This window comes from Manis pentadactyla, chromosome 8, assembly GCF_030020395.1.
Source record: "Manis pentadactyla isolate mManPen7 chromosome 8, mManPen7.hap1, whole genome shotgun sequence".
NCBI lineage: Eukaryota > Metazoa > Chordata > Mammalia > Pholidota > Manidae > Manis > Manis pentadactyla.
In genome coordinates, this window is record NC_080026.1 from 98,734,769 (window position 1) to 98,745,554 (window position 10,786).

The 10,786-nt window shown below is 41.1% G+C and overlaps 1 long non-coding RNA gene across 1 annotated transcript; it reads left to right on the forward strand.

The window, feature by feature from the left end:
- The first annotated feature begins 853 nt into the window (after positions 1-853).
- Positions 854-1,364, forward strand: LOC130684611 (uncharacterized). Its single transcript, XR_008998951.1, has 2 exons — positions 854-988; positions 1,136-1,364. It is a non-coding gene; the product is annotated as an uncharacterized LOC130684611 (long non-coding RNA).
- The last annotated feature ends 9,422 nt before the right edge of the window (positions 1,365-10,786 follow it).

Consider the following 10,786-nt stretch of genomic DNA (forward strand, 5'->3'; position numbering starts at 1 on the left):
TACCCATGGCATGGAGTAGCCAGGTGCTCTTTCCAAGGGAGAGGTACTTCTTTTCGTTACACTTTCCATTCTTCAGGCAAATGAGTGGCTTTCATGTAAACACTGATGCTCTGAGAAAAGACTCTTCATGCCTGTTCATGTGCATATCTTGTCTTCCCAGCTAGCCTGCATGCTCCTAAAGTGACGGAATCTCAACCTTTCTTCTCTTGTACTTCCTCCCAGGGTGCCACACAAGGGTGCCCACTTTTCAATGCAATGCTTGAGGAAATAGGTGTCATGTCTCTAAAACGGTCTACTAAAATTGCATGCAGTATAAACCTTAAACACAAGAACAATTGACACAATCAAGTCACAAAGGGGCTTTTGGATAAAAGGAAGCTAGGAAAATTATCCACCTTGTCTTCCTAAAATGGGTTCTGCCACAAGAATCCCCAAAATGGCCCCTACAGCAGCTGTGCAAAGCCCAGAAATCATTTCCCCAGCCTCCACATCATCACCTGAGTAGTCTGTGGTTGATGGTTAAGAAGAGCTTGGCCAATTCAGTCGGCTTGGCTCTCTCTGCCATGCTCTGACTGACAGGCTGGGCCCCTGCTCATCCCTGAAAACTAGCATCAGGGAATGACATACAGTTTGATAACATAAGATGCTTAGGTTTTCTGGCTCAAGTGAGATGTTCAGAGCTAATAGCCCTGTGAGCCGAGTTTTAGCTGCGATCTGCACCTTGAGATATCCGTTATGTCTGGCTCAGGAAAAAGGGAAAAGAATGAGAGCTTATTTCTAGAAAGGTTTCCGATGAGCAGCATTTGTCATTGAAGGGGAAGATGGGTATAATTAGCTTGTCAGTCTAGTTTGGGCTGAGCAGGCTGTCTCAGCTAAGAAAGATGGACTAACTGCCAGAGCCACTGACAGGCAGTCGATAGTGCAGCAATTAATGTCATAAATAATTCCAGAACCAATTACATCAAAATGGACTCAGAGCTTTAAAAAGGTACAGAATTCTCTTATTCTTCCTGCTAACAGCAAGAAACAGCTTTCATTTTTCTCTGTAATTACTTTTCATTGTATATAGCAATACAGCTGAGCTTTTCTGTCCATATTTAAACCTTGTCTTTCTCCCTGCCTCTTCCCCCACCAGTCTCCCTCCTTCACCCCACAGGACAAGGCTGTTAAAGTCGATCTTCCCTGCCAGAGCAGTGGGGTGAATGTATAATCTTCTAACTTGGCTGTTGCTGGAGAACTCCAGCTACACCTAAATGATTAAGAGCCAAGTTTTCGAAAATGTCATGGACAATGACAGCAGAGTGCCCCAAACAATGGCATTTGGAAATGAAGACATTTGTGAAATAAATGGATTTGTCTTATTATTTTAAAGGTTGCTGTGACTTTGCTTACACTGAATTTATTGATTTTTTTTTTCCACTTCTCCTTTTTCTTCTTCTTCCCTCCCTCTTTCTGTAAGGTTGCAAGCCAGGCCAAACTATTCCCTTTACACTGCAAATGCAATTCAATACTGCCCATGTGTGCTAATGGGTGTTTTTTTTTTTTTAAGAAGGACGATCCGTCTCTTTAGCATAGCATTTTGCTTAAAAGCTATTCTCTTGAGCTGTCTCAACTCCTCAGCTCATCCTCTATGCATTACAGTACATATGTAGATAACACAAAGGCTATTATACCCATAATAGCAACAGCCGACCAGATACCACTGGTGCTAATAGTCTTTTTTTTTTCTATTTTTCTCTAGCCCCATCCGTTGCTTCCCTGGCTAGTTTAGAGAAAGGAGGGGATTGTGGGAAAGCAAATTACTGTAGTATTCATTCACAGCTTTGTTCTGGGCCTGACAAACATTTCCAACTTTTCCACCATGGTGGCATTTACTCCGGAGGGACCAGGGACAATGGCTTATGAAGCACCTACCGCTTCGAAACCAGAAACAGCTGCTGGTGTTGCTTGCAGTTTGCTGAGTGTGCTCTGGCTTTGAGCTTCCTGCAGCTGATGGCTCTCCCTTTAGCAGTAGGTGTCACTGCACTGAGTGGTAATTACAGTGGAAGATTTTAGAGGACATGGGATAATTAGGCCAGCCCGCACAGGCATAAACACTGACATTTACCATATTAAAATCTGGAGATGTCGGCATTTTCCTCCCTCCCAAGACCACAACAATAGCAACCTCACCAACAAAGATGAGTTTTCAAGAGAACAAAGGGTCTTTGCATTTGGGGGAGTTTGAGCAGGTGCCCGGTGCTTGGCAGTTGGTCCTGAGTGGGTTCTCCTGACCCCTCGGGAAAGAATCTGGCTGAGGTCACGTGGCTGATGCTCTGCACATAGGCTCCCTTCCCTTGGATGCACTGAGTGCCACATCCCGGGTTTGAACAGTGGTGGGTTGGTGAAGCGTGATAAACAGCATCCGCAGAGAGCACCTCTCCCCTTCCACTTGAGGCTGGACACAGGTAGACCTTCTCAATATACCTTTCGGCTCATACCTGGGTGAGTCCATGACAACTATACAGGTATAGTTCCTTGTCCTTTGGCAACTGACAGGGAACTCCAAGGGCTAAAGCTGTGGGATGTCCCTCACTGTCTGTCCCAAATAGCAATGAAATGAGTGTCTGAAAAAAAAGCTCACTAATTTTAAGGCAGCGGGTGAAACCTCAGTAAGTGAGCCCTTTCTGAAAGACACCAGCCTGCAAGGATGCAGAACCAGAGGAAGGACCAGGGTTTGAATCCCAGCCTGGCTACTTTCTTATTAAAGGCCTTGGGTAACTGGTAACTCAGATCCATAGTTTTCCCTTCTATGAAATGAGAAAACAAAATTATCTAGCTCTTGGGGTTGTTGTAAAGATACAATGCATACATACATTCAGAGCATTGAGCACAGAGGAACAATTTGATACAATGATAGATAAAATGGTGAAATTCTTTATGATTGCAGAAATTCATTTGCCTCAAATAGGAAACTGTATTTTAGGTTGATATCTCCAAAGAAAAAAGAAGGCTCAAGTCCAAGTTTTCTGTGCTTGGGAGAGATGACAGTGATAAGCGAGGGACCCCAAGTACTCTCTGAATGTAAGAACTGGAGAGATGTTTGTCTGCATAATAAAGTGGTATGAATCAGTTTACATACGTGCTCCCTCACTGACCCTGCAATGTATGGTAAACTGATGTAGGAAAGGGCTTTCTTCAGGCTGGGATCACATTCTAGCCTTTTGAATCATTACTTCTCAATATGAGCTGGGTTTAAAAGCATACTCCTAAACATGGAGGCCTTCATGATCTACCAAATTGTACTTCTCTACAGTGAGGGTACAGGGCCTGCATGCCTTGAAGTGGTTGTTGGGCATGGGATCATGGAGCCTTGCAGTCTCTGGGAGAAAAGCAGTGTGGACCTGCGGGTGGAGCCAGAAGCCTTGTTCCAGGAGACTATGTGCTAACTGGGCGAATTATTTCAGCTCTCTGAACTTGAATGTCATCACTCATAAATGAGAGACGATAACTCACTTGATTACACCAGTGCTGTGGGAGGAGTAAAAGAGCCTGCTCAGGTCAAACACTTGCCTTCTAGATCTTAAACCTCCCTTCCTCCCTTTGTATATTCCCTTTCTCACCTGATAGATACCTGGCCTGCCTCACAAGGAGGTTGTGAGGCTCTGATGTCAAACGGCATACGAATATAAAGTTCCTCCTTGTTGTTATTATTTATAATACCTTGAGGAGCTTCCTGGATGTGGTTAGTCCCCTCTTCAGGACCTCAGGCTCTGAGTTCCTTATTCTAATTCAGGCAGCAGGGCAGCCCCCTGCAAGGTCAGTAGCCACAGGTGTTAGCCCGCTGAACTGGAGATGGGTCCTGCCCTATCAGCCATGTTTTCCAAATGAAACATAAGCCCAGGAAATTTATTTCATCTATTTCTAGGTGTAAGAGGCAGTCTAAACATGTTTTGGGCACATGAAAATCAGAATTTCCAAAATATCTCAAGACTTGTAAAAGAGTAGGGGGCCACGTATTTTAAATGGTAACCATCTTGGACAATTTGGCCCCACTAGAGATGTGCATCACCACAGCAGAACAGAGGAGGCCCACTGGTGATCTGCACCAAGCAAAAACTGGCTTGCACAGGAAGGGTCAAGACAAGATTAGTGGTAAAGCCAGCAAGAGCATGTGACATATGAGCAACCTCAATGCTAGGACTTTCTTTCCGGATGGTGTCTGAGGTGGCTCCTCCTTGCTCTGCCAAGAGATTTTTCTGCTGTTTGGGGTCTTGGGCAGTCATTCTTCTTCCTCTCTTTTTCTTGGCTTTGTAAAGGAGCTAGATTTTTGTCCACACTATAGACAGTGTGTGTTATTAGATAAGCACATACGTTTTGGAGTCAAACAACCTGGATTCAAATCCTAGTCTTGCCATACAACTTTGGACAAAGTTATTTAATAAATCTTAGTTTTTATTTCTCTCTTTTTTAAATTTCTTGTTTGTTATTGGTATAATGAATATAATAATACCTACTTCGTAAGGTTTTAGGGTGGTTTATATGACATCCAACAAGGAAATCATGATAGTAATTATAGTAGTAAAACTAGTAGTTGTAGAGTAGTAGTGATAATAATAATATGAGTAGAATATACTGTTTGACACTCTTACTCAAGTAATAGCTAAAAATGGTCACAGCTGGAATTCCAACCTATTTTCTGACTTCAAAGCTCTTTTGAAAATACTGTAGAACAGGCACAAAGCATCTGGAACATGATAATCTGTGATTGTTAGTTTCCTTATTGCTTGAGCTGGATGTCAGTCTTAGGTCCTCTGACTGAATTTTGGGTTCATTTGAGACACCTGGATCCTCTGTTGGCTCTTTTCCTCCCAGGACCCTTCCAGGGGGACAGGGGGAATTTAAACACCACTGCCAACTTCAGGCTCTCCTTGCTTGGAGGATTAGGAAGTGGGTTTGGTGGAGATACCGACTGTGGTGTTCCCCAGGATACACAGAGGTGGGCAGAAAACTCCAGGCCTACAGCCAAAAGAGCTATAGAGTATCGGACATTTATAAAACTCCTCAATTTTGTTTTATTTTCTCTGTAATTCAGAAAGTCCCCAGAACCTACTCCCATCACCATCCAAGCCAGTATCTTTTTCATTTTCCTCATCTTCCAGGTCTGTCCCCTCATAATACCCCTGCTAGTAAAGGTGGGTACCTTAGTATGTTTCCTAGTCACTTCTTTCCACTTGATTGTAATCCTGAGAATGGTAGGAAATCTTACCACTTCTTTCAATGGATCTCTACCTCCTGGAACAGTGAATGGAATATGAAAACGATTCAGTAAACACTTGTTGAAATAATGAATGACTGATTTAACTAGAGCCTTTTGAAATTTCAGGAACTCAGAGAGCCTCTTTATTTAGAATGAAGAAAACTGAGTTTACCAAGAGAAAAACAAATTCCCACCTCAAAAATTTTGGGTTGAATCTTATTTTCTCAAATCACCAAGCTCTGTTCTAATGAAAAGCACTTCAAGCACCTCTACCTGTTAGACCTCCTACAAGCTCTGGCTTCTGTGGCTGGCTTAAAGCTGTTTTTGGACGGAGAGAAAGATGGGTAGGGAAGGAAGGAGCCAAATATACCATTTCCTTTTTGTTGTTTTGAAACCCATTTCCCTAATTGTATGTCATGTGTAGTTTTAATTTTCAGGACTAATAGAAAAACTCATTGTAAATATCTCTTTGAATATAGATTTCTTCCTCTAAGCTTTGTGTCATCTATAGATTTGATAAGCATGCTTTCACTGTCATCATTCAAGTCTTTGTACGAGATAAGTAATATCAACAAAAACATTTTGAAAACTTCTCTTTTTATCATCTCAGTTATAATCTTTATGTATATAATTACATTAAATGTAAATATCAGTGACTACCTACACATATTTTCTGTGCTTCCTGACTAGGCAAAAATCCAATTCTGTTTATTATATATTTTAGATGGTAACTTTCCCTTTCTTGCCATCACCATCCATAAATAATCTCATAATAATCAAGCATCAACAATTTCTTTCTCTTCTAAAGAGTCAGCTCTCTAAATGGATACCCTAGAGAGACGCTTGAATTTATTAACAAATGAAAATATTATCAGGAGCAGCACCCATGAACAGGAGTTAGGATACCATTGAATATGCATCCCATAAGTGTGTGCATGGTAAAGAAGGAAGACAACCCCCTTTTGAGCCTATCATTAATAAACAGAATGCAGCATTGAATTCTGGATTTTCCAACAGTTTATCTGTGTAGGTCATGCTTGACTGTGCCGCTGCTCTCGGATTTCAGCCTGATTTGAACATACATATACTTTCAAGACTTAAAAAAGACATCTCAAAAACCAAATTTAGAAAGTTTACTTTTCTTATACTGAACAAACTGTCCACTTTGAAAGAGTAAAGAAGATGCATTTAGTTGAAAACTCTGTAACAAGGAGTGTAGATGTAGGGTAGGACAGAAAGATCATTCTTCGGGTCTTGCAGAGGGCAGGCCTTTTAGATTTGTGACATCGTATGGGCCCTTACCCCAGCGGTGTCTCAAGCCAGTCATGTGAGCCAGTAAATTGACTTGAACTGGTTTTCTGTCTCTTGCAGCTGAAAAAGCCTAACGCGGTATCAAATGGTCCCCTTTTCCATTTAACATGCATCATCTTTCCTACTTCTTTTTCTTTTCTTGCTCAACTCAAGGGAATAGCTTGCTCTTTTATACCCTTATGAAATCTGCAATCTCATTTATCACCATTTTGTACTTTGTAATATTGATTTTTTATGTACACACTAGTTTTTATCAATAAATTGCAAATTCATGTTAAGTAAGATCATGTGTTTCTGTGAATCACACCTATCATAATTTCATTGCACATAGTGTCAGTTTGCATTTGGAAATGAGGGTTATTGGCAGATTCATGGAAACATTCACCTGTCAAAGGGTTAGTGAAGTCTTCATTCATCAAATATTTATTAGGTAAATATTTACTATATATGTTATACCATGATAGTGGAATTAGCCTGAAGGTACATGTGTCCCTCAGAATTGTCACAGATTCCTGGTGTGGTTGCATGGAACAAGTAGGAGAAGGAGACTTTGGAAGAACCAGTTCTTGGTAACACTTCATATTCAAATACAACATACAGCTCAGCCTATTGGAGAAAACACAGAGAGAATCCCCTATGTTTAATATCTGTCATTAAAATGACAGCACTAAAGCCTAAAACCCAAAAAGGGAAATTAGCTGGGTCCTTATAGATTGTTACAGCCAAGAGCAATAAAAACTAAATCAATCACAGGACGTGGCAATAGATAATTTAACTAGTACTGGAAATTAAATGAGAGGACATTTCCAGCACTCAGCCTCCATTGTGGGAGGATGAACATGCCCTCAGAATTCAGATGTGCTCATTGAACAGTCCAGGATGAAGATGGGGGAAAGAAGGGAAATTTATTTAAATGAGATTTAAATTGCTTTGTTTCCTTATTCTTCCAAAGGTTACCTTTGTTATTACATTGCAATATTTAGATATCAGCATCTGACACACTGTGGGTTTCCTGGCATTCCCTCCCTTGTTCAGGGGGAGGAAAGGTGGCTCTCTGGAGAGTGGGCTGTAGTGTGGGCAGCTGGAACCCAGTCATCAGCTTGATGCTAGGGCCAGTTTGGGAGAAGGGCTTTTTGGCACAGAGGCAAATGTGGAGACACTGAAAAGCATCCCCGAGAGCCAGGATTTTTTCTGCCACTGACAGTTACAGATCAACAGACCTGGGCTTCAGAGTTCTCAATGGCAAAAGGAAAAGGTCAGATGCAATGACCTCTCAGATCCTGACTCTGGGATTCCATTATAAATGATCAATATGAAGAACAGGATTCTACTATCACGGCCTTGACCTTGAGGAATTTGGCCACTAAACTTATCCCTGAGTAAAAGAACTCCTTTTTTCCCCCTCTTCCATTAAACACTCTATCTAGAATTAATGGATGAATGAATTACCAATAGGCAGTCTTCCATTCTTTGTCGATTGGACATAGTTCACTGCTGTATTCCCAGTGAGGGATAATTTTTCTTATTTCAAATACAATCTTGCTTCTCCTTTGGGCAGACATATGGGGAATCTCTGGATCCATTTTTAATACTTGCTTTCTCCAAAGAAAAATTCTTTGTGTTCAGTTCCTGGTTAGGGAATTTCCACTGGATGTGAAGCCACCTTCCCTGACCTTTGTCCAAAATGGGCTATTCCCTTAGAATTACAACATGTGAGAAAGAGGGTTTATGCCACTCTCCGGAGGAGTGGATGGGGTTCTGGGGCTATTAAAACCATCCATGCAGATACCAAAGGCAATATTTCACAAAATAAAACACCTGCCCTCTCCCTTTGGCGTGTATAGTTGAAGTAGGCCTGGTCATTTAAATCTGGGTCAATGAACTTACACGTACTGTGTGTTCCTTGTAAGCTGAAAAGTCCAGGTGGTAGTAGACGGTGCCAAGAACAAAGAGGGGAAAGGACAGACTAGAGGAGTGACTGGGGAGGCTCCTTTGAGAATGTCAGCTGATTATTGAATTTAAAGCCATGTCACAGTTGCTTCTACAAGCCTAAAGAAGTTTCTTTGGATTAGAAAATAAATGATATTTAGTGAACTATTGGTAAAGAGACATTGATAGCCTCTTTGAATAACTTTAGAGAAGAAGCACAATGTGGGAATAAAAAATAAGTTAGGCCCTTAGACATGCTGACTTTCATTTCTAGTTCTAGGGCTGTGAAATGTTTCTGGCAGCTAGCAGCCCTTCTGAACTTTCAAGACCTCATTTTCCCCACCAACCGTTATTACTCCTTTCTCAAGTCCCATAGCAAGTCCCTTCTCTAACATGATGATTTTCCAGCTGTTCTCAGCAACCTCTTCCACCTCTATTCATAGAACATACAGTAACAGCAAACATTTGGTGAGTGCACCAGTCCCTGCGGTAGGCGCATTCTGTCTTATCTCAGTTCACCTCTCAGTGGCTTAAGAAGCTATACTTAGTAACATCATTTAATTTTTTTTATTTTATTCTTTAATTCTTTATTAAGGTATTATTGATATACACTCTTATGAAGGCTTCACATGAAAAAACAATGTGGTTACTACATTTACCCATATTATCAAGTCCCCACACATACCCCAATGCAGTCACTGTCCATCAGTGTAGTAAGAGGCCACAGATTCAATGTTTGCCTTCTCTGTCCTACACTATTTTCCCCGTGATCCCCCACATCATTGTATTAACACAACGCCCTTCCATCCCCTTCTCCCTCCCTCCACGCCCATCCTCCCCCACCCGTACCCTTTGGTAACCACTAGTACCTTCTTGGAGTCTGTGAGTCTGCTGCTATTTTGTTCCTTCAGTTTTGCTTCATTGTTATACACCACAAATGAGGGAAATCATTTGGCACTTGTCTTTCTCTGCCTGGCTTGTTTCACTGAGCATAATACTCTCCAGCTCCATCCATGTTGTTGCAAATGGTAGGATTTGTTTATTTCTTATGGCTGAATAGTATTCCATGTGTATATGTACCACTTATTCTTTATCCATTCATCTACTGATGGACACTTAGGTTGCCTCCATATCTTGACTACATTAAATAATGCTGTGATAAACAGAGGGGTGCATATGTCTTTTTGAATCTGGTAGTATTCTTTGGGTAAATTCCAAGGAGTGGAATTCCCGAGTCAAATGGTATTGCTATTTTCAGTTTTTTGAGGAACCTCCATACTGCTTTCCACAATGGCTGAACTAGCTTACATTCCCACCAGCAGTGTAGGAGGGTTCCCCTTTCTCCACATCCTTGCCAGCATTTGTTGTTCTTAGTCTTTTCGATGCTGGCCATCCTTACCGGTGTGAGGTGATATCTCATTGTGGTTTTAATTTGCATTTCCTGATGATTAGTGATGTGGAGCATCTTTTCATGTGTCTGTTGGCCATCTGAATTTCTTCTTTGGAGAATGGTCTCTTCATATCCTCTGCCCATTTTTTGATAGGGTTATTTGTTTTTTGGGTGTTGAGGCTTGTCAGTTCTTTATATATTTTGGATATTTACCCCTTGTCGGATATGTCATTTACAAATATATTCTCCCATACTGTAGGATGCCTTTTTGTTCTGTTATAATGTCCTTTGCCATACAAAAACTTTTTAGTTTGATGTGGTCCCATGAGTTCATTTTTGCTTTTGTTTCCCTGGCTTGAGGAGATGTGTTCAGGAAGAAGTTGCTCATACTTATATTCAGGAGATTTTTGCCTATGTTATCTTCTAAGAGTTTTATGGTTTCATGACTTACATTCAGGTCTTTGATCCATTTCAAGTTTACCTTTGTGTATGGGGTTAAACAATAATCTAATTTTATTCTCTTGCATGTAGCTGTCCAGTTTTGCCAACACCACCTGTTGAAGAGGCTGTCATTTCCCCATTGTATGTCCATGGCTCTTTTATCATATATTAATTGACCATATATGGTTGGGTTTATATCAGGACTCTCTAGTCTGTTCCATTGGTCTGTGGGTCTGTTCTTGTGCCAGTACCAAATTGTCTTGATTACTGTGGCTTTGTAGTAGAGCTTGAAGTCAGGAAGGGTAATCCTCTCAGCTTTATTCTTCCTTCTCAGGATTGCTTTGGCTGTTTGGGGTCTTTTGTGGTTCCATATGAATTTTAGAACTATTTGCTCTAGTTCATTGAAGAATGCTATTGGTATTTTGATAGGGATTGCATTGAATCTGTAGATTGCTTTAGGCAGGATGACCATTTTG